Raw genomic sequence first — 25,747 nt, forward strand, 5'->3', positions numbered from 1 at the left:
TTGCAAAAAGTTCAGCAACACATAAATGCCCCACTGATAATTGCAGTAGTTACACACTCCTATGTGGAGATGCAGAACTTCCTCCCCCCAAGGTTAGGATGAGCTTCTTCAGTAAAAGTAAAAGATTTAGTAATATAAATGATTTGATCTCCTCACGGATAAGGCAAAGTCATCAAATAGAAGGTATGGTGGATGGTATTTTTGTTTGCCAAATGTTCCAGTTCCTCTCTCTATAGTGCCTCTCACTGTGGGAGGATTATATTATATATCCTTGGCTCTACTAAATGCATATGCCTTTCTTTGGCCAACGTAATGTGGGCAGAAGTTTGTGTGTCACTTGAGTCCAAATCTTAAGAACAAGTGCATGGTTTATCATGCTCTCTTTTCTTTTTGCCACAATGACTAGCAATGTCCAGATAAAGAACATTTTCAAGGTGGGTAAAATAAAATTTCAAAACACTGCTAGAATTCCCCTAAAGTAATATGATCCCATTTGGTACTATTTACAGTCCAGAACTCTGTCTCTTTACACTTGATTCTCACTTCTCTCCCTTCCTACACTCAGAAACAAAAGTCCATTCCACATTTTCATACAATGTGGTGATAAAATGAAATGACATTTTGAAAGCAGTTTGGTTATATGAACTAAGATACTTTAAAATGTTCATACTTCTTGATCTATTAACCCTACTTCTAGAAGTCTAAAGGAAATTAAATGTAGACCTTGAAGGCAAATTTTGATCTATGTCATTAGAGGTAGGGTTAATGATTACCACTGAGAAAGAGAGAGGGAAGAATGATGAGGGGCACAAGCTTGGTCAAGTTCTATTTCCTGGCCTGAGTAGAGCTAACGCAGCTATACTCACTTAGTAAAAATGTATTGACATAAGCAGTAGTTTCAATGGTGTGTTGACTTGTGAAAAATTCAAATGCGTTATACTTATGTACATGTACACATACATAAACTGTGTTATCTTTCAATAAAACCCTCTATCAAAAAATACTTTATCATAATGTATCTATAATAATCCCAAGTAGAAAGCTACCTAAATATCTAACAATAGGGGAATAATTAGATAAGTCATGGTATAATTACAGTACAGTCATTAAAATAAATACTTATAAAGCATTTATAATAACTTGGAAAATGTCTGTGTTATAATGACAACAGGATTAAAATCTGGATACTAAATGGAATACAAACATACACATACTATGACCACAACTTTGTAAAATAGCAAACATATTTTTAGAAGAATGCACCTATGAAATATATTTCAATACTGATTATTTCCACTTGATGAGATTATATTTTCCCCTCCTTTTACTTTTTCCATATTTTTAAAAAATTTCTTATTTTGCACATATTATATTTACAATAGGAGGAACTAAAATTCAAATGTAATTCTGTTAGCATCCTGGACAGATGTCCCAGGACTTTATGAAGCTCTTCCCTCCCTTTTCAACCCATCTGGGCAACAGTAGATAACAGCATCTCGGTCGTTCAGTTTGCCTCCTCAGAGTCAGCAAATCAGCAAAGTACTTTGAAAAGCTCAATAGAAGCCCACTTCAGTGCTTTGTAAAAGAAAATATAAAGTTTCAAAAACTAAAATTATGTCTACACAATTTCTGACTCAATGAGATCAATACCAATATTGATAGAAGTACCAATGAGGAAGTACCAATATTCCCTAGAACATTTGCTCTTAAAATAAAGCTTGCAAAATACTACTTTTATCTGCCAGACTTTTAAAAGTTAATTCTGAAACAATAAGCAAAAATGAATGTAAACAATATGTTTTCTGTGATGAAATACACGTTTCAGAATGGAAAAGATAGTTGGGCTATTCTCTAAAACTGAACCTGGATGAATATAGACATATTTCTGCAAAAACACACGCTACATTAAGGAAAAGCAACTCAGGTAATTTTTAAACCAGCCTAATGATCTGTTAGCAACTATATTTAAAAATTAATTTAAATTCTTAAAGTCATTAAGCTTTACAGAAAATTCAACAAAGTCATAATTTAAATTCAGGACTGTTTTAGGAAGAAAATAATTCCCAGAATAATTAGATCATTTTCTTAGTCTCATTCATTCCTCCTTCCCTGAGCCAACTTCTCATGAATAAAAAATAAAATGAAATTTTAAAAAAGCAAATCACTCACTCTAGGAATCTGAGGCCAATTCAAACTAAAAACTGACATCAGACAATGGTATACACCTGTCTTGGGAAATGAGAATCATTATATAATTTTTAACATGTTTGCGTATAAGTACTAATTAGCTAGTATTTATAGGTGCATACCTTTAACAATAAAGTTACTCAAAGCACAGACTGCTCTGAGCAGCTTGACTCTAATCAGACTGATTTTTCTCTCGGACAGAGAGAAATCTTAAAAGTGAGAGAAAGCTTCCTTTGAATGTGTAAAGAGGATACTTCCTAAAGTCCCTTTCTACTCTGCAACTATAGGACTTCATCCTAACCATGTAAGGCAGAAAGATTCAGTGCAAGGGTCAATTCCTTCAGGAAGACTTCCCTAAAACACGCCCCACATTCCAATCCCCAGGCGGGGTCAAATGTACCTCCTCCAAGCTCCCTTAGGACTGTGGATATGCCACTTATGGTACTGCTTTCCACACTGTACCTTAATTATCCATTTACTTGCCAGTCTTCTCCTAGTAGCGGGCGTGCGCCCTGAAGGCCCTGAAATTTTTTTGAGAGAGACAGACAGACAGACAGAGAAATATCAATGTGAGAGAGGAACATGGATCAGTTGCCTCCCATACGTGCCCTGACCAGGGATCGCACCCGCAACCTAGGTACATGCCCCAACTGGAAATAGAACCTGCAAGCTTTTGGTGTACTGGACGATGCTCCAACTGAGCACCTGGCCAGGTCTGAAGGCCCTGAATTTTGATTTATACATCCCTGGGCCCCAAGGACTACCACAGTACATAGCACACAGTATGAACAAAACAAATGTTGAATAAATTCTATCTACCAGACGTAACAGAAACTAGCACAGAGCAAAATCTCAAATTCTCTGCTGAACTGAGGCGACTACAACTGTTTGTTTCTGAGGAAGAACTCGGGTATTTACCCAGATACAATTTAAGAAGTATTAAATATTCAGTTCTTGGTACTGAGATCCTCTCTGGGGTTGGCTTAAGGAAAGCTATGCCTCTCTTAAGTATTGAATAGTTGTACATGAAGGAACCTAAATCTACAACTCAAGATTTATTCCAACCATAGGGAAAAGCATGGGGATGAGGAGTGGGGTCGAGGATTATAAAATAAAAACATTCCCTATCATTTTCTCGGATTTCTGTGAGGAGATTGAGAATCCCCTTTTGTTGTTTTGGTTTTCGAAAATGAAATTCATGTAGTTACTGTTTTATCTAAATGGATAACTATCCTCTACCGTAGTATAATATTAGCCAGCTAGTTCAACAGTTATGTTGTAGTAACAAACTATCCCAAAATTCAATGACTTAAAACAATCTACATTTATTCTCAAGCTCACAGGCCAGCAGGCTGCCTTAAGTTCAGCTGATCCAGTCTGGGCTCAGCTGGGCAACTCTGCTACAGGCTTGTGCTTAGAACTTGGCTTCAAACTGTGTTGGGTGGGTGGAAGGTCTAGGTCTTCCTACATCTGTCTTCTTTCTTGGATCAGAAATCCCAGGGGCATGTTCATTTCACAGCAATTGGCAAAAGCACATTAGAATAGCTAGACCATGTAAACACATTTAAAATCTCTGTATATACATCATCATGTCTGCCTACATTCTCTTGGCCAAAGTAGATCTCAAGTTCAAACCCAAAGGCCAATAGAGCTGGGCTGTATACTCCACCCAAAGAGGAAGAGTAGATAAGTGAATATTTGTTGATTAATAGTACAGCTATCAGTGTTCTAAATCAGGGGTTGACAAACTATAGCCTGCAGGTTAGATATGGCCTGCTGTTTTAGAATATGGAGTTTTATTAGAACACCACCACACCCACTCTTTTTGTCTACAGGTGTACGCTTTCACACTAAGATGGCAGAGATGAATTGCTGCAACAGAGACTATATGGTTAGCAAAGCCTAAAAAGTTTATTTTATTATCTGCATTTTTTTCTAGAAAGAGAGACTACTATTTTCATTAGCTTCTCAAAGGAGACCCGGATAAGACTGAGAGTTATTCACATTAGCAAAAATAGGCTAATTGACAAATAATAATTTGCATGCTCTTAATCTGTGATTAGCAAAAACTTGTAATTCATTCTTATTTTTCCACAGGTTGCTCTAGTGACTCATTACAGCTTAGGCACAGGTGGTCTTATCTTATGCTCGCTTATCTGAGGGCCACTTCAACTGTACTTACAGCATGAAACCTTATTTTCTTTACTTTATTCCACACTTCTAGTACTGGAGAAAAATTCCACCCCATCTATACTGGTAGCTTCCTAAATGATGATCTCTTTCCCACATGGGACAAAAACAAAAACAAAACAAACAACTCTGAAGTCTTTCTGTTCCCCCAAAAGAATTGCTTACATCTTTGGAGTTCTTCTACTGCACTGATCCCACCCTGGGTGCAAAGTTGGACCATAACGTTAGCTTCACCTGCTTCAGCACAGAATTGATACTACCCGGATGGTAAATAGCAGCTGCTTTGGAGCAGTAGCTACCACTGCTAGCATTTTACACAAGTCCCACAATTTCTCTACCTTTCTAGGAGTAGAGAGCCTGTAGGCACCTAGTAGTGGCAGCCAAACTAAGTCTCTCAACCCAACCACCCAGCCTTCTCAGTACTACTACTGGAAACAGGCGGGACATTGCATGTTCTCCTCTGAGAGAGTGTCAACAACAGACACTAAAAATAATTAATTCAGAAAGACCTCAGTCATCATTTTATCCAAAGGCCTAGGGAGCAGGTTTGGCTTACAGAGATGTTTTGCTTGGTCTTATACAGTGTTTCTAAAGATTTCAAACTAATTGCTAACATTTTAAATAGTGAATTTTCATATAAAAATGCAGATTTCCAGTTTCTCTTGAAAAGTTGAACGATATAGAATCACCATGATAAAAAAGCCAAGAAGCTACTGACCTCTTCAGATGGGGCATACATTGGCCTTAGTCTTGACCTAGCCTGGAGGCATCTGAGTTTGCCACTCTGATCTACTCCTACTCCCTGAAGATTGTCCCCCATCCTGTTATTTCACAGCTTTCTTCATTTTTGTTATCAAAGTTATTCTTGCCTATAAAGTAAACGTTTCCTTACAGATTAAAACATAAAGAATCTGAGGCCTATGTGGATTCTAGGGATGCACCCACCTAAGAGACATATATTAGGATTAAAATTTGGGTCTTCCACTTTTTCCTCTCCATCACCCTACCTCACTTCAAAGTAGTAAGTGAAAAATTCCACAAAGCATTTAAATAAAATCACTCAACCAACTTTTTGGTATTACTTTAAAAATCTTTCCTGAGACAATGAATGAAATTTTGCCAGCAGATCCCTGTTAATTTGCCAATTGAAAATAAGTTGAATAGTTTTAACAAGAAAGAGAAAAAAAGATTTATGTGTATGTAGGAAACTCTGCAAGGCTTTTTATAGATGTGCCTATATCATCAAGGCTACAATGGAGGAAAAGAGGGGAGAATTTTGAAACAACTAAAATAATAATACTGCCCTCTGAGAGTTAAACTATGAATTCAACACATAATGAATCAAGGGCAGATGTGCTGTTCCTTAAAGAAGCAAACTGGCTCAAAGGTCAAGATATGATAATAAGTTGACATGACATACATTCAGATCTAAAGAGAAAAAGAAGTACGTGTGCCAATAAGAAAGGCACATGGAAAACACAGGAAAAGGACTGTCACAAGCAAATGGTAGCTCAGCCTAGCACTCTTCAAGTAGGGGCACCTTGCCTGTTGAATTTTACGTATCTTCAGTCAACTTGCCAAATTATTCCTATAATTAAGATAATGGCATAAGAGTATGATCAGTGCCTTTAGACACTAAACAATTTAATAATTCCCTGTACACCTCCCACAACCTTTTAAAATTGTGTTTCTTATTAAAATGATATTCTATGTAGGGAAAAAACAGAAGGATAAGCTTGAAATAAACATTTAGTCTAGATGGCAGCTATGGTGTTCACTGCAGATTTTGAGACATGCATCTACTGACATGAGGCAGAGCCACTCTCCATTGGGCTCTGTCAACAGAAGCTGACAAATCAGGTTTCTCAATCAACAAGAGGGAGGGCTGTACTCAAACCCTAAGGAAGTCACCAATGTGATAGCACTGAGAAGCTTTTTAGGAGGTAGACTCTAGATGTCTCCTGATGACCCACAATAGCATTAGCGGGTACAAAATTGCTCTTTGGGAACTTCTAAAGATACCATTCAGGTATCATCTTAATGGTAGTTAGCTAATATAAAATATTAGCATATTCTGTATATAGTACACAAGCAGTAATGTTCCAAAACAGAATTATAAGAAGTTGTATATCAGCACTCCAGTATTCTTCCAATATCTCTTTATAAACTAAAATACCAATTACCTACACTTTAGTAGAATAATAAAACCAGTTACCAGGCTCAAACCAAAGATATAATAACTGAACTTGACTGTGCAATGGTAATAAAACATTTGCTTATTTTAAATCTGACTTGTAAGTATTTTGGTCTGATTACTAATTCATAACCAATAAACAGGGGAGTTACACAGTTCAGCTAAAGGTTTTTAATAAGTACAAAAAATCTTCAAAAACTCAAGATGCATAGGTACGCTTTAAAGATTCTGACATATATCCTCTTAACTCAATAAGTACAGCTAATATTTGGATTTCTAAAAAACCAAGTTTAAGATTTACCATTCAGTATCAATGTATGCCTTACCAGAAAGAACAGAGATTCAAAATGTATCTTTAAAAACTAAGCAAATGGGAAGTTTTGAGTTTACTTTTTAATCTTTTGGTATTTTAAAGAGATAAATATGGATATAGCAGTGTGAACCCTGAAGAAGATGATACCTACCAAGAAAGGCTCCTGGTGGCTTTACTGGGTTTAAATTTAAAAACAAAACAAAACAAAACAAACCCACACCTAGCAGCCATTTCTAAGCAGGGAACTCACATGCAAACTGCACTTCAGGAACAAGCTTTCACTGAACTGCCTGCCCGCACTGTGTTTCTGCTGTCTGAGCTATCCCTTATAAAGGAGTTCCTGGAGTTCTATTTCAACCAAAATAGGACTGAGGCTCTCCCAGTCCAATAATCAGAGCTGCACAGCTATATCCCCATCAGCCTCTTCACCAACCAGTCAGAATGGCTCCATTCTGACCAATCAGGAGAGTGCCATTTGGACCAATCACACTTTGAAAATTTGAAGTCCTCATGCAAATGAGGAGAACCAATCAAGGACTGGAGTGGAGACTGTCTATATAAGCCAGCTCTTCTCTGGCTTGGGAAGCACACTTTCCCTTTCCATTTAAGGCTGAAGACTGAGTTTCCCTGGCTGAGATCAAATGCCATACATGTCTCATAGGAGCAGGGCAGAGCAGACTGGCACAGAATGGGCAGGCTAGAAAGAGTACAGTGGAGCAGGACCAGCACAATGCAAAGCAGACTGGAGCTGAGCAGACCTGCAAAGCAGAGCAGAGCTGTCTAGCCAGAGAGGGGCCTGGCCCCAGCGCCAATTCACAGCCCTGCTGTTTTCACAGACCTACTGTATCATAATTGAGCTGTTTTACACTGAATAAACTTTCCCATCTTCAAGGCACCCTAATTAGGGATTCCTGTTGGTGCTGAATTGGCGCCAATGATCATCAGTGGACAGATTATTTGAATACTATAATTTATTGATAATTATTTTCTTAACCCTACAATCATAGACTATATACTATTTTGAGGATACAATATGCCATGTCTACAAAATTAATCACAAAACTAGACTACTAAAAAATATGTATTTCAATAAGTCTTGCAATTAGAAACTATATACAGAACCAACTGCACAAAACAGAAGTTTAAAACAGCAATATTTTTTAAAATAACAGAAATATATTTAAAAATTAAATAACCTTTTTAGAAAACAGTGACAGTAAAAATAGGGGAAAGCTTTCAAACTTGAACTTTTATCAAATTCACTTCCTTAAAATGCTTTAATTACTCTTTGAAAAAGAAAATGTGGTTTTTTTTTTTGGTTAATCCTCACCCAAGGATATTTTTTCCATTGATTTTTTTAGAGAGAGTACAAGGGAGGGGGTAGGGGGGAGAGAGATTGATGTAAGAGAGACACATCAATTGATTGCCTCCTGCATAGGCCCCGACAGGGACGGGGAGATTGAATCTGCAACCCAGGTACATGCCCTTGACTGGGAACCGTACTTGCGAGCCTCTGGTGTGCAGGCTGACTTTCTAACCACTGAGCAACACTGGGCAGGGCAAAATTACTTTTTAAATAAGGAGCAAAATTAAAGAATTGGGCATATAAGTAATAAATTAACAAGAACCACAATTACCCTATGGGGGAAAATATGAAAAAAGAACAAATATGAGCTATAGTTAATAAGTAAATCCTAAAGGAGGATGACAATTTTTCCAAGCTGGGGCCAGGGGATAGGTAAGATGTGACTCATTATACTACACTCTCTACTTTTGTACATGGATAAACATTTCCACAAATTTTAAATATATAAACAAACCCAAGAATTTGTCTTTTAAAACAGCAAATAGACAAACCTAGATTGGGAGGGAGAGGCTAAGTATGAAATACAAGTACCACTGTAGGAGAGGTTATTTTTCAAAGTGTAAGTGATACTTTACAGTGATTGCATTTGAAAATCATAAAGTCAATACTCTGGAAGACAAAGATGGCCTGAATAGGTTGAACCATACCAAAAAGAAAAGGGAAAAAGTCGACAAAGAATTACTTAGCAAAGGAACTAGACTCAGACATTTTGATAGGTATTTCAAAATTTGAAATAAAATATAAATAAAATCCTATAAATTGCTCCAGAACATTAAAAAGGAGAGCTATCCTATCATTAAATAAAGGTAGCATAATACTGACATTATCTGACCAAGAACACACAATGCAAGAACACAACACAAATATAAACTAGTCCCATCTATTAACATATTACTATTTTATTATATAACAATGTATACTATATATCAACATAATAAAAAAAAAATCAATCGTTTCTTTACTCTAAGACTAAGCCAGGCACAGTGCTGAGTACTTAACATACATTAATTATATATTTAAGCCTCACAACAGCTGCCATAAGTAGGACTCAGTACAAGAATGTATTCCTGAAACATCACATAAATGAGTCAAACTTATGTAAATAAAAACTAAATCTAATAGAAAGGCAGATATTTGTTTACTCATTAAAATATTTCATTGCATTTCAGCCCTGGCCAGGTGGCTCAGTTAACTGGAATGTCGTCCTGTCACCAAAAGACTGCAGGTTCGACTGCTAGTCAGGGCACATACCTAGGTTGAGGGTTCAATCCCTGGTCGGGTAAGTGTGGAAGGCAAACAATAGGTGTTTCTCTCACATGCATGTTTTTTTTTCTCTCTCCCTCCTCCTTCCTCTCTCTAGAAATCAGTGAAAGCATATCCTTGGGTAAGGATTAAAAAGTTTGATTGCATTTCAAAAGCATGCATAAACACAACTCACAGCTCATTTAGGGCAAAAAGCTATGAAATCATGATGTTTTGACTGGTTTTTAATTTGGGGGGATTGGCTAGACATCTGTCTCCCACTTTTTTAAAAGTGTGTCCCTCTCAAATTTATAATTCTTCAGGTTTTGAAAGGGACATAGGGAAACACATTAGTAATATAAGAAAAACAACAATGTAAGCTGAAAGAAAATTGGCAACTGACAAGCAGCCTTGGGAGACAAGGAACTGGAGGCAAACAGGAGAGGAGTGTGTGTGGAATCTTCAGGGTCTACAAGTATGGACACAGAGACCACATTGTTGATTTATCAGTATAATCCAGAAATCTAAACTGTAATAGGAAATTTATCAAACATCAAGAATTAATTCAATTAAAAAATAAAAGCACTTAAGATCAAGGGCACTTGATGGTCTTAAGATCAAGATCATTCATTACTTATAAATCACCATCTGATCTTTACTTTCCTAAGATTTTCTGTCAAGAAAAACTGTGTAAACCAAAAAAATCTACAGATGATAAAGATGTCATTAAAATTTAGTTGTAAAGGAATAAAATTATTAAATAGTCATTCAAGTACATGTGTTTATTGGTGGGGTGCCCTCTGTGTCCTCACCTGTTACCAATAGAAGTGGAGTTCTTGAAATGTTGCAAGGAAAGGAATTTCCTGAGACACGGGAGGATGAGTGATCTTTATTTCCAACTTCTGGGTTTCCAATATCACATCTGCCTACATTCTGCAAAGGAGAAAGTCCACTCTTGTCTTTAGCAGAGCGAGAATTAAAGCCACTGCCCAGAGTCTCCACTCCATATTAAAGCTCAGTCCAGTCCAGCATGCTGCCTATAGAGTCTGCTTAAGGCCACACAGCTATGGAGGTTCATGGCTGAGTGTGGGTCACAGAGCAAGAGAGTGTAAGGGAACAAGAGCACAAGAGCAAAACTCAGGAGAGGACTCTTTGTCTGGGGGACTTTACCTTCTCAAGATTTCATGTGCTTGCAGTGGCTCTAACCCCCTAACTAATTATCTTTTTCCCTGGGTAGACTGACAAACAAGCACCTTCCCTATGTCACCCTAACTTCACTGTGCATGTACCCACCTTCCACTTTGTTGGATCCCTTCCCCCAGTGATCTGCATGGAATGGACTGGTGGTTTCCTGGGTAGCATGAAATTGCAGCTTCCTGGTGGAGCTGTCCAGATGACCACGCTTATAATTTCTGCCCTCCCCTTTGCTCTCTATTATTAATATTAATAACTAGCTAATTATGACAATAACATGAAAAAAGAAATCTACACATCAAAATATAGTGAATTTTTTTTAAGTGAATGAAGTAGCCATTTGTAAGGGTTATGTAGTAGAAGAAATTGTAGATAAAAGAACAGATAATTTTAGGATGAGGAAATTCTAAAAAAATCTACAAAGGGATCTGATACATCAAAAATTAAAAGTACAAAAAGATATTAAAAGTGATGAAAAAACAAGCAAAAACTGACAAGGCACACAAAAAAATAAATGTATTCATGAACTAAAAAAAATTCTTACCAACACCATTAAGTTTTTTAGAGAAGCAAATTATATTTATAAGGTCATTTATTAAATAGTGTGGATAAAAAGGGGCCACATACTAACCCTGACAAGCTCAGGGAAGGCCTGCATGGCGGACTTACAAACTCAGAGACCTAAAGTAACCACATAGAATGGTGTGAAATTAAAACTTTTTAACTAAAAGCAGTTTATGGAAGGTAGTCATGTCCTAGACTAGAATCTTCCCTGACAAAATCTTTACCTTAATTAAGCCTGTCTATTGTCTTCTTGATTTATGATAACATACCTTTGGAAAGTCAGGGTAACTACCCCTTTTCTAGACCTCTCAGGGTACAACCAATGAACCAAGGCAGAGATCACAAATCCTCTTACTGTTACTGTTTTTAAGTTAATTGTTGACTGTTAACTATCCTGTATCCCACCTATGTAAAAGAGGCATGTGTCTACATTTACTTTTTATCCAATCCCAGAGGTCCCCACCTCCACTCCGACCCCTGCTAGGCTTTCTCCAGCCTCCCTAATATAACACCAATGGATTTCATGTAACCTACTATGTCTTCTCTTTTGATTATAATGTATAAAATAATATGCAAAACTGCCATTCTCTGGAGCATTTTCTCAACCCATTGAGATCTTGCTTCTCAGCAATTGTCAACAGTGTGGTTCAAATAAACTCACAAAAATTTGCTACAGGTTTGAATGTTTCTTATGTTGACGATAGTTTACTGAGACCTTTAGCAGACCTCAAACTCCTTAATCTTGCCTAAACTAGCACACGGACTAATTCTATCTACTTCTCCAGTACCACTTCACCAAGCTAAAAATCACAAGCAGTTTCCTTAAAAAAATCATATTCTCTGGAACCTCTGTATTCTTCTCTGTACCTGGAGTGCCACTACTCTCTCTCCTTATCTCTATGGCTCTTATCCTTCTTATAAGCCTTAACTCAAAGGTCATTTCCTTAGGCAAGCTTTTGTTTCCTCCTACTCTTTCTTCTATACCTATTGGAGAATAATGTACACAAACCTCTATAATGACTCCTATAATGCTGCATCAAGATTATTTTTGCTCTACATTTTCCCTAAAGAAACCAACAGCTCACTTAGGATATCATGATTCACCTATTTACTAGTCCCTTCATTCTCAGCTTCATTTGGGGAGGGGGAAAAAACTAGAGACAAAAAGGGGGGAGATTTAAAATAGCATAAAAAATATAACACACTAAGGCATAAATTTAACAAAAGTATGCAAAGTTCTAATACTGAAAACTACGAAACACTACTTAGAGAAATAAAAGATGAAAATAAGTGGAGAGATACACTATGTTTATGGATATGAAGAATTCATATTGTTAACATTTCAATTCTCCCCAAATTGATCAATAGATCCAACTCAGTCCCAATCATAATCCCATCAAGGCTTTTGTAGAATTGACAAGGTAATTCTAAAATGTATATAGAAATGCAAAGAAATAAGAACAGCCAAAGCAATCTTGAAAAAGAACAATATTGGAACTCATACTAACTTAAAGACTTTCTATAAAGCTTCAGTAATGAAAACAGTGTGAAACTAACATAAGGATCAACAAATAGATGAATGGGACATAATAGAGAGCCTAGAATTAGTCCAGCACTAATACGATCATTGGACTTTTAACAAAGATGTCAACACAATCCAATGATGAAAAGACAGTTTGTTTTCAACAAATGATGCTGGGTCAACCAGATATCAAACTTGAAAGAAGAAGAGGAAGAAAAGAAGGAAAGAAGGGAGGGAGGGAGGGAGGGAGGGAGGGAGGGAGGGAGGGAGGGAGGGAGGGAGGGAGGGAGGGAGGAAGGAAGGAAGGAAGGAAGGAAGGAAGGAAGGAAGGAAGGAAGGAAGGAAGGAAGGAAGGAAGGAAGGAAGGACAAACATTGGACCTGAACTCACACAATGCAAAAATATAAGACCATGTAGGAAGATATTTTTACAAACTTTTTGCAGGCAAAGATTTCTTAGAGAAGACACAAAATGCCATATTCATCTGAAAAGAATTGTACAGGCTGTCTTCAGGAGTTTTTGCTGGCCAATGTGGGACAACTTGAACATGAAAATGAGTAATGACAGTAATGTTTGGAATTTATATTTGGAAAAATTAAAAAGTTCCACAAGTCCACAGTAATACTGTATAAAAGAGAAATGGAGTAGAAGCTTTCTGTTACAGAAAAAATGCCCAATAGAAAAGGTAGAAGAAATAATAAAATTAGAAAAATCAACAGTTTGTAATCCACAGTTGAAGTAACTGATTTAGGCAAAGATTTCTTTTTAATCCTCACCCAAGGATATGTTTTCACTGATTTTTAGAGAGAGAAAAAGGGAGAGAGAGAGAGAGAGAAACATCAATTGGTTGCCACCCATAGGCTCCCCAACCTGGGATCAAACCTGCAACCTTCTAGTGAATGGGAATGATGCTCCAACCAAATGAGACACTTGGCCAAGACTAGGCAAAGATTTTTAATAGATGCTAAAAATTATTAAAAGGTTGTTAGGAAATAGAATCTTTATAGTCTCAAATTATTATCCCTGAGATTACTTAATTTCATTAAGGGATAAAATACCTTTGTTACCGGATGGGGACCGGCCCAGAGTGGTCTGCCTCAGGTAGGCCTGTAGTGTGTAGGTTCTTGATTTTGTGTAGGAAAGATTGCACAACACGAGTCCAGGTGACTCTGAGAGTACATTTATTAAAGCTAGGGACAGTGAAACAAAGGAAGGACTTAGGGTAAAAGAAATAGGAGAACCTAGGCAGTGCTCTGCTTTGACTCCCTAGAAATGTTATAGGAAAGAAGTGAGCCAAGGTGGGGTGCTGTTGTTAGCTCACTTGGAAGTAACAGTCACAGTGACAGAAGTGGGCCAAGGTGGAGCTGCTTTTAGCTCACTGGAAAGTCAGAGGAAAAGTGGGCCCTGGAGACAGAATCAGAGAGTAAGCCTTGGACAAGCTGCTCCCTGGGTTGCAAGCCTGGTGGGGACTCTTAGAATTTAGGAGGAAGTGAAAAGTTCATGCTCGAGAAGGGACATGGGTGTGCTCTAAAGCGAGCCTGCCCTGGGTCTTTGTCTTGAGGGTTTTTACCTTTCTTCTATAGGTGAGAATCTTAGGAGAGGGTCTCGGCAGAATATTCATCAGCTTTCCAGGTACATTTGTAATATGCCGATGCATCAAAGCGAGCATATAGGGTAGTTTGGGATTATTCTTTGGTCTGCTTTACTGTTTTACTTTTATCTTAGGTCTGTCTGGCTCTAATCAAGTTTTTGTTTTTGTTCCCAACTTCATCTGTCCTTGGTTTTGGCTGGCACAAATGGCATTAATTGGGTCTCTGTTCTTTATTTTCCCAACCAGGGTGATTTAAGCTATGTGTTCTCTGGTTAGGGAGGAGAGATATAAACCATTTGCTCTCAAGTGTCCTTGGTTAGGACAGATAAGGTATTGCAGTTCACTAGTTGGCTGTAGGTTGTTCAGATTGTTTGGTCTTGTTTAATTTTCTTGTTTCGGTTTCCCCATTCCACATGTCCAGGAATTTTCCTAGCTTCTTGCTATCCTGCCTCACATTTACAATGGTGGGATCTGGCAGTCACCACCTATACCAGGTAATCAAACAGTATCACCAATACTGAAACAAGATGATATTATGTGCCTTCTGATGTAATGCAATAAGCACATGATATCAATTATCAATTATGATATACCCTTTCAAAAAAGGTTTAATCTTAATTTAGTCATAAAGAAACAATCAGACAAACACAATACATGGGACATTCTACTAGACAGCTATAATGGACTCTTCAGAGAGGTCAATATGTGAAAAAAAAAGAAAAGAAGGAAAAGTGGTATGGATACTTTTCAAACTTAAAAAAGCATAGTGAGACATGACCATCAACTGCAATGCACAAGCCAAAACTGAATCCTGAATTTAAATAAAAGAAAGAAAAAGCTACAAAAGACAACTGGGGAGTTGATTATGGTTTGAAGTCCTGGTTATGTAAGAGAATACCTTTCTTCTTAGGAGATGCATGCTGGAGTACTGAGTGGTCAGTGCCATGATATACAGAACTTAAGAATAGTTCAGAAAAACATAAGGACATATGGATGTTTTGGAATGGAGTTGCTTGCTTGGTCCACCTGTCCATCCATCCAGTATATACAAACATAGATACAAAATAAATATATTCAAACATAATGTGTATATAGTATTGATAATGAAGAAAATAAAATGGAATGAAAATTGTTAAGATAATAATGTAAAATACTCAGGAGGCTGCTATTAAGGAAGTGGGGCCTATGCACATCTTGCGCCTCAGTTCTTAGAGCTGCTAGTAAGTTGCTAAACCTGTTGCTAAACCTAGCTCAAGGCCAGTAATAAACATCCTGGAGCCATAAACATCCTGGAATAACTGACACATGGACATATATGGAATCACTTCTTTTCTTGTAATTTTCACCTCCCTTGTTTGCATATTGGAATTAACCAATCCCTGGTAACCTAGCAAGCAATCCTTCATTTTATGAAAGAATTACATTCTGTGGTTTTTACCTTTATAAACCCTTTTTTTGTTCTATCCAGAGAGCATTTTGGGTTGCTAGTTAGTTGAATCTGCACTTCCCAAACTGCAATCCTTTTGCTCAAATAAATGCCTTTTGTTCTTTATTACAGTCTGAACCTCTTCTTTGGTTAACAGTATATATATGCATATGCAGTATATATAGATATCAAAGAGAGTAAAGGCAAATTTTCACTACCAAAAAAATCATTAACTTAACTTTGCAATGAGTATGAGCTCATCAGAACACAAGGTAAAGAACCAAAATTTTCCTAGAAAATCTCTTAAATAATTCTATAAACAGAATGGACATGTATTTTGTACATGTCTTTGCATAATTCTGTACACAGCAGTTTGAGACCTTGTGAAAGATTTAAAGGAAAACTTATATAAGATTTCTGGGTATCCAAATCATTCTGCCTTTTATATAACTATTAAATCACCTAGACACAAATGGGGATTTGAGTGTAGAAGTTAAAGATTTCTAAAGTGCTTGTGACTGCAGATAGGAGTCACTTTGTCTGAATCTTGAGCCAATGTCAAGTACCTAAGAAGGTCTTTTTGTTGTTATAAGGCTTAAGAGAAACAGTGGAGTGTACGTTGTGCAATGGTCTGGGGTCTAGTTTGCTTAGTTCTGTGGTGAAAATGTGTACAAGGTATCACTTTACTCTGAGTATATAAAAGCCAAATTTGTCCTTCATTCGTTCCATACATTAGTACTTAAACAACTCCCAGACACTTGGGGAAATAGATTTTTTATAAAGCATCACCCATCAAGACTCAGGCACACACCAAGTGTTGTTTTATTCATGCAGCTGACTTACTACAAGGGTACTTACGCTTCAACAGCATTTCCTTCTGTTCTTTCTCTTACTTTTCTTTAAGAATTTAATATCTCTATATATTATTTCCATGGTTTTATTCCAAATATCTATTTTCTAGACCTTATATTTTCTAGTGTTGTTTACATTTATTTGGGATATAATGAAAGCTTTTACATTTGCTCACTCTTCACTGCTACGCATTCTGCCCTCTTCCTCCCACATAAGGGCACTTTATTAAAGTTCTATATCATTCTTACAGTCTTGTCGAATCCACTAATTTCTGTTAATATCAGCAGATGAAAGTAATCGTGTACCCATAAACAGAATTTAACCTTTTGACAATCTGCTTCAAGATTCATAATTACTCAGAAATTATTATCAATGACTTGGAAAAATTAAGGCAGAAAAAAAATGTTTATGGTATTTTTAAGCCATTCCTCTGACACTAATTTATCTTCCAAGCTCAAACTTGTTCTTATAGCAACCTAATTTCTAAGTAATCTATTTCTATAGCAATATTAAAAATGTTACTGAATTTTTACTTGGCATTTAAATTAGAAATATTAAGATTTAAAGATGATTAAGTAAATGCACACCAATGTTTTCATAGATTATGAGGCAAACTAAAACATATATTAAGCCCAGCTGGTGTGGCTCAGCAGTTGAGCATCGACATATGATCTAGGAGATCTCAGTTCAATTCCTGGTCAGGGCACATGCCCAGGTTGCAGGCTCGATCCCCAGTAGGGATCATGCAGGAGGCAGCCAATCAATTGACTCTCTCTCATCATTGATGTTTCTCTCTCTCTCTCCCTCCCTTCCTCTCTCTGAAATCAATAAAAACATATTTAAAAAAAAATAAACTGAACACATCTTTCATGTACAGGTATTTGTTTTAAAAAAAACACAAACATATTGAGAAACTGAATCTGGATGTGCGCTATCAGATTTAAGAATATATTTGATATATTTGAACTGGATAATTTCTGAAAATTCAAAGTTTGCCAAGAATATACTACATCTACTTTATTTAATCCACAAATATGTTCTGAGCACCAAAAATGTTTCAGGTCTTCATCTGAGCAATGTAGGGATGTAGCAATGAACAAAACTGAAAAAATTTCCTACCCTCACAGAACTTACCTTCTTCTAGAGTTAAAGAGAGAGAGGATAAATAAAGGAGCATTGTAATTTTATTTAATTTTTGTTTTTCTAAATATATTTGTATTGCTTTCAGAGAGAGGAAGAGAGAGGGAGAGAGAGATAGAAATATCAACGATAAAAAAGAGTCATTGATCGGCTGCCTCCTGCATGCCCCCCCTGCTGGGGATCGAGCTCGAAACACGGGCATGTGCCCTAACCAGAAACTGAACCAAGATCTCCTAGATCATAGGTCGATGCTTAATCACTTAGCCATGCTGGCTGGGCAAGGAGCATTGTAATTTTAAACTGAGTGGTCAGAATGAGCTCAATGAGATGGTGGAGTAAAGACTAGCAGGAGATAAGAAATGCCAGGCAGGTACCAGGAGAAGGAACACTTCAGGTAGAGGGAACAGTAAGGGCAAAGCCCTAAGGAGAGGTAGAATTGGCCATGTAGGAGTTCAACTAGGTCATCAACTTTCAGCTCTGCGGGAGCTAAATGACAGAGTGGAAGAGTAGCAGCAGATGATAACAGAGAAGGTAACAACAGGCAGAGGACCTTATACTCCAAGATAAAGACTCTGAATGAGAAGGGAAGCCATTGGAAGGTTTTCAGTAGAAGAGAAACATGATCCAGCTAAAGCTTTAAGAGGTTCTCCAGCTGAGAACCATAGAAGCAGCAAGACCAGTTAGTGGACTATGGCAATAATTCAAGAAGAGAGATTATATATTGACTTTAGTAGACTTGGGTTGTGGTAGTGCAGGTGGTGAGAACTGATTGGTTCTAAATACAGAGCCAAAAGCATTTGGTGACAGAATGGGCATGGGGTATGGGATAAAGGAAGGAAAGAAGGAAAACTGGCAGATTTATAGCCTGAGGAAATGGAAGGATGGAGTCATTTACTGAAATGGAGAAGACAGAAGAGGGGAAACTTTGAAGGAGAATATCAGTTTAGTTTGGACATATGAAGTATGAGATGCTTATTAATATTCAAGTAGAAATAAAGTGATTGGATATAAGTCAGGAGTCCAGGGGAGAGGCGTGCGCTAGAGATAGAAATTTGGGAGTCAACAGCATACAGATGGAAGTTAAAACCTTGAGTTAACTGCTTGTAATAAGTGCAATTTTCAAGCAAATGCTCTCAATTCTCAGGACAGAACTGGCAATCTTATTGATCTTGATCTGAATATCATTAATATCTCAAGGCAATGAGCTTACTGCCCTCCTAGGAAGAGAAGGTGGCTAAAAGTACACACTTATATTAGTAACTACTTTCTTTCTCTTAAAGGCTAGAATTAAAAATGTGTTCATCACACACTCTTCATAGCCTCCCTATACCTATCTTCTCTATACAAAGAAAACAAGCTAAAGTTCAAGTAGCCAAATGATGAGTAGGTAGCAAAGCCAAGGTGGCTATTCAGAGTTAAACAATAGAAGACTTCATTCAACAATACAAGACTTCTTCTCTGGAGAGATAAGGGATCCTGCAAATGTCATTCTAGTTGACAGAGCCATCTTCTACTCTCTGCTCCTGTAGTGGCTCTATAGCTGGTTGAAGTAGCACACTAATAGCAATGCTGCGTTAGATGTAGCATCAGCAGCCCCTGGAGTTTTTGGAGGCCTACTTCCTGTTTCACAAACTAGAGGAAATCAATAAAATGGAATGCTATTCACACCTTTGCCGAGGAATATCTACCAATAGGCAGACGTTATATATATTAGCTCCTATACTTCAATATACAAGGATGACACAAAGTTCACAAAAATATTACCAATGTCTACCATCAATGAAGGTTTGAGGTCAAAAGCTTGGTGAATGTGACAGATAAGAAAATCTCAAAATCTTGATGCCTAGATTTAAAAAACATCAGTACCCTTGTCTTTTTACATCAGACTTCTTAAGCTGTCACATAAGAAACCAAACCCTCAAGAGAACAGCATCAGATGACTTTATCAACCTAGCTCCGTGATTCAGAAAACAGAATCACATAAACATAAGACTCAATGTAACAAGAGAAAACAGATTATGAATTATAGCCTAATAACAAGAAAGGGCTCAGAGCACATGTATAGAGGCAGAGGATATCACAAAAGTAGTAGGACCTTTAAGATCACAAGGTCCTCAATGAAGGTTTGAAACTAGTTGCACTCTCAAGAAATTTGCTCTCAAATTATCGAACAAAAGATAAACAATTACAAAATCAAAAAGAAATGATAAATGACTTAAAAATACAGATATTGATGTTTAACATATATATTACCTGTAAACACTGCAAAATGTTTAAGGTAAGAAAAAATTAACCAATAATTGCCAGTAAGATCTTATTTATAGCTTTTATCATTAAGACAATGTGTTAAATTTGATTCTGCTGCTGACTCCATTTTCTAAACATGCCAAAATGAGTGACCATGTCATTCCCCCTAATATCTCTCATTGGTCTTTTCCATGTTTTTTCCAATCAACATTCATTCACATTACTCCAATGATTCAGTCTCATTCATCTCCAAAACATTCTCCATACTAGTATCATGCTAGTTTTTCTAAAATGAAAACTTGATTTTGATACTGTTGAAAATCAAAAAAATTTGATACTGTTGAAATAAGCTGGTTATTAATTAATAATTGGAAAGGAGCAAAGGACAGCTGCAATTTAGAGGCATGACTAGTAAGGTCTGGGTGACATGGGAAAGTGCTCAGCTATCAACCACACCTGGGAGTCAGTCACTGGCCAGAATAGGTGTGGCCACTGCAAGTGTGGAGAAGATTTTATATTTAAACTCCTGAACAAAGGGAGTTCGTTCTCTTGGTGCTCTCTTGGTGCTCTTGGCCCTCTGGCATTCCTCATTTGTGGGGCTCACATGCTCTGTACTCGCCCAAGTGGCCCACAGCCATGTGGACTCCACACAACGGACTAATGGAATTTAACTAGCCTGATGCTACATTGGACCCATCTCCACCAGGGAACGTTTGAAAACCCTAGACACTGGCTTTGCTTCTAGCTTTACTAAAGCCCCAGCTGCACCTTTTCCAGGAATGGATTAAGGAAAAGGGGACTTTGACAACTGAGGGATATAACTACATGCAAATAAAGACCATTCCTTCTCCTTTAAGTATCTTAGAAAAATTTTTTTCTCAAGATATCACAAAAATCCCACTCCTACTAGGGATGAAGAAATTCCACCCACTCAATTCTCTGGCAACAATTTTATCCCTCTACTCAAAACTCCATTTCCTGCACACCCAGTGCTCTAGCTGTACTAACCTATATCCAGTTCTCTTGTACAGGAAGAGGTTTCGCCATCCATGACTTTGCCCTAATATTCCCTCTGTCTCAAATGCCTTTTCATCCAACCACCAAACAATTAACAGCAGTAATAAGCTTGCTTATTCATTGTTCAAGGAAGCTTAAGTATCACTTCCTCAATGAAACCTCTGATCCCATTGGTATAATACAGCAATTTTCAACCGGGCGTAACAAGAATTTTTAAAACATGCAATACCTGACTATTCAGTCAGGGGAACTGACCTCTTGTCCCTTAGAGATTGTCAAATAAAAAATGACGACAGCCAACAATAGACGTCTGGTATGAATAAATCAAAATTATACCTATTTTTTGTCTGATTGGCAAAAAAATGTATTTTTGGTGCGCCAGAGAATTTCAGTAATTAGTTTATGTGTGCCATGAGATGAAAAAGACTGAAAATTGCTGGTATAATATATATTCCATATATCTTTCTTTAACAGCACCTGTACTCTTTTATATATATTTTATATATGTTTACATGTCTTTTTCTCAGTAGTATAACAAATGTTCCTAGAAGACACTTCTATATCCTTAGAACCCAGGGAAATGCCTGACCATGTGTTTATTAGGCATTTAATTTGTATGTAAAATCTATGTATTACAGATATCTTTATATAAACATATGGAGTCTGGGCGCTTGCTGACTAAAGTTAGGCAAGTTTATACATGTCAGGAGTTTCATCATATTATATAACCCCAAAATATTTAATCTCTGATTATTACACATGACAATGGAATTAATAAAAATGCCCCAACCTCCACAAATCAATTAATTTGATCATCTTTTTTTCTAACATATTATGAATGTTATTTAGTGAATTCACTCTGACATCACACTATATAAACGGGTATAAATATATGGAAAGAGAGAAAGAAACCTCTATATGAGTGGGAACTTACCCAACCCAAATGAATGGAGAGATGTGTATTAAGTATCTATCACAAGTAAAACACTATCCTAGCAGCTGTAAGGAAAAGTAAGAGAAAAAAGACTGTCCCTATCCTCAAGTAGAATCCAGTTTTAAAGGAGGTAAAGTGATTATACCAATAATTAGGAATCAAAGCACAAAATAATTATAATACACAGAAGATTGAACTTTAGGTTCTTGTGACCAGAAAAGGGTTGCCTAAGAAAAAATGTATGACTTGGAAAGATATGAAAGACTAATACATTGCAAGGAAGAGGTAGGCCAGAGGAAAGTGAAACCAGAGAAGGAGCAGGAACATGTCCCGGAGCAGTGAGCCACAGCAGTCTGGCACAGGAGGGAGCCTCAGGAAGTGGAGCCAGACAGGAGTGTGAGGACAGATTACAAGGGCCATGGAAAGTCTGCATGTGAGCGTGAGCTAGCTTTTCACACCAGGTGCAGGGGCATGCTGGCACACAGGCTCAACTACAGAGGCTAGGGTTCCAAGGACAAGGAAAACACTTAGAAAGGCCAGCAGGAGTCCCTCTACTACTAAAAATATAGGCAGAGAGCCTGGTCATTCAAAGAAAGTTAAACCCAGACCCAGCTGTCTACTGGCTGTCAACAAAGTAAAGTATGGTTGTATTTCATTTCTCAAGGATGAAGCTATTGAATTCCAGAATTTATGTTTTCTCAATGTCCTATAAAATATTTACTTTAAAACCTGGACAAGTAGAGGTCATGAGAGAAATAGTTATGAATGATGCTGCTGAAATACAGAACTTTCAAATTGAGTCTGCACTGAGCAGCAGAGCACTGAATGTTCCAAGTGTGATGGATGGCCAGCTTTAATTCTCACTCTTTTGACTTACCAAAGCACTTCTAGTCTAGAAGCCCTACCCCAGCCATCCTCATTTCCAGAGCCTTCAAAGAAGGAAACTTTTGCCCTCCACACAGAATCAAATGAATGTATACTTCTCTATAATCTCACATTGCTGCAAAGTCTACACAGAAAAAACTGCAAACTGATGGCCTGAAGTCAAATGTTCTCCATATATAGGTGACAGTGTTTGTCTGTCTGTTGGCTTAAATTATGTTTTTTAAACATCGAATTACTTTCCAGTATTATAAGATGAGAGTTTTTCACACAAATAAAATCCAAATTTCTAGAAACAGGTAATTCTGGAAATACTCCAATCTGGCAGTTTTCCAATTTGCCACCCAGCCACCTCACTTACTTACAGTACTACCTGGTCCCTGTTGGCATTTGTTTTGTTCCCTGTTTATATACATAGGTCTTTAGATCCCTAATAGTTGGTGCCCAGTCTCAGCTGGTTGCATTTAGGCCAGGGTTCTACAAAGAACACTGTCTAGTTTCACAACTGCTTACTAATTGTGTACCCTTAGACAAACTACTTAACTCCTCTGTGCCTCAGCTTCTCCTCTTATTAAATGAGGACAATAATAATACAACTACCTCAAGGGTTGTTGGGAGGAATAAATTAGTTTATATAAAAAGTAGTAGTTCTCAAGGTGTCTCAGACTGGGGAGACATTTTTCGTTGTCATGATCTGGGGAGGTGCCACTGGCCTCTAGTGGATAGATCCCAGGGATACTGTTAAACATCCTACAATGCACAGGACAGCTCCCACAACAAAGTATCCAACCCAAAATGTCAATAGTGCTGAGGATCAGAAATCCAAAAATAAAGGATTTAGAAGAGCACCCGGCACAGAGGTAGCCCTCGATGTTAGTTATTATCAATAACAACAAAAGCAAGTCCTGGCTGGTGTTTCCACCTCAGCTGAAGTAACATGTAATAGCTCAAGAGCTCCTTGTGTTATCTTTGATGAATATTACCACCACACAGATAGGGAAATGTACTTAAAATTTTCTGGTTCCACATCATTAATTCAACAAACAAGTGATTAATTCAAAAATAATTATGAGAATATATTTTCCTGAAACAAAAAGCAGACAAGAATATACTTTGGCAAGCAATAATGCACAATATTTGAAAAGTATAATGTTTTAGAAAATACAGGAAACAGAAACCTGTGATTACCATAACTTATAAGAAGGCAATAGGCCAAATTCTTCCAAACTCCAAGTTTAATACACTGAGGATGCCCACTAGTCCAAGATATTTTTTTGGAAAACTGTAATGAGAGGGGAAGTAGAAGAGAGGGTTTTAAACCAAAGAGCCCACCAAACCTGATACTTCCCCAGTGCCTGCCCAGAAGATCCTGAGGCTTCAATAGCTCAGTCAGGGATCCTTGGTTAGAGGTCCTGCTTTGATCTCAAGTCACCATAAGAGGTATCTTCCAGATCCAGGTCAGCTCACAAGAAAAGTAAGCAAAATAGTCCAGAGATGACTGAGCTGTGCTGATACACTTGTGAAAGGCTTTCAGGAGTTCTGATGTAGGGCATCAGAACCAACAATGACCTGCACAAGTTCCTGCTGCTATGAACCAGGGGTACTGACCAGGCTTTCTAGCCCAACACTGCAGGGGTCCGTGGCTAGTCTCTCTTGATCTTAGCTTTCTTATCTTTAATATTAAAAAGTGGAATTGCTGTAATTTTTTTCTAACACCATAAACACACACAACATTGATTTTTATTTGCGACAATCTCTCCTCAACAACCCCTTGGTAAGTGTAGAAGTCAGACCCTTAGCTGAAAAAGGAAAGAATAAGGATGAATCGAAACCAAGAAAAGCATACCAGTGCTTCTCTCAAAGATGAGGTAATAAAAGCACGAATAAAACTAAAGGGCTCCACAATCTACAAAAAACTTTGCATGTACAACATGAAATAAGTCTCTTTTAAGTTCAAGCTAACATCTATTTGAACAACCACGTATATAACAGAAATTGTTAAGTCTCTTTTAAGCTCAAGCCAGCATCTATTTAAACACCCATGAATAAAATAGTGTATTACCAAAGATATCAAGATTGGGAACCTGAGTCACAGAGAAAGATTCCCAAAAGTGCTGTAAAAGGGAAGGCTACCATTAAAGAGACACAGGAAATATCTCATCGAGAGAGTAGCATAGATGGATGCAGATGGACAGGAAGAAATCTGAATGGATTTGTCCATCTAAAAGGCATTCCAGGCTGCAGGCAGAGTATAAACAACGGCACTGAAGTTGGAAAGGCCAGGAGTCTAGTTTGGGGTACAGGGTTCATGGTGGAAGGAGGGCACTATGATTTGAGGCCAAATCACAATAGTCTGGATAGTCAGAATGTAGATTCAGTTGCATGAATGATCTTACAGGACAGAGATACCAGGTAAAAATATCCAGTAGATGACTTAAAGAGCAAAATCTCTCTTTTGCCTAAATTTAAATATCTTCTAACATTTAAGAAGGTGCTAATCCATTAATATTATAATTTGACTAGTGAAAAATATTCCCATACTTGTAAGCATAAGGTTAAAGCTGGAAAATGGTAACAACTTTAAACTCCCTTTCAAATATTTGTGAAATAAAATTTAAATTATGAAGTTATATTGAAATGACTGTCTACTAACAGAAACCAAAGATTCATCCAGAAAGTTTATATTTGTTTAAGGTTTAGAAAAGGGAAGGAAAATAAAACAAAGGATTATGTTAGCCCCCAAAGCAGCACTGCTTAATCATTTTAAAATTACCTTCGATAAATTTATGGACAGTTGAATACTATATTTTATATATATACAGAAACTCTCTGTGATGAGACTTTCAAAAAACACTAGGCTGAGAGTCAGCAAGGGGAGAATTTGGT

General features: G+C 37.3%; 1 protein-coding gene across 5 annotated transcripts in view; it reads right to left on the reverse strand.

Moving 5' to 3' along the window:
• Positions 1-25,747, reverse strand: part of STARD3NL (STARD3 N-terminal like) — a 63,717-nt gene that overhangs the window by 35,506 nt on the left and 2,464 nt on the right. For 2 of the 5 annotated variants that reach the window (XM_081147918.1, XM_081147919.1), the window contains one exon: positions 2,650-2,708. The exons of 2 other annotated variants lie outside the window; for them this stretch is intronic. The gene's annotated coding sequence lies outside the window, so the exon portion shown is untranslated. Of the gene's footprint in view, positions 1-2,649; positions 2,709-10,304; positions 10,426-25,747 lie in introns of all 5 variants that reach the window. One more of the 5 variants, XM_081147920.1, reaches the window with a different exon arrangement.

This window comes from Miniopterus schreibersii (genome assembly GCF_964146895.1).
Source record: "Miniopterus schreibersii genome assembly, chromosome: 9".
NCBI lineage: Eukaryota > Metazoa > Chordata > Mammalia > Chiroptera > Miniopteridae > Miniopterus > Miniopterus schreibersii.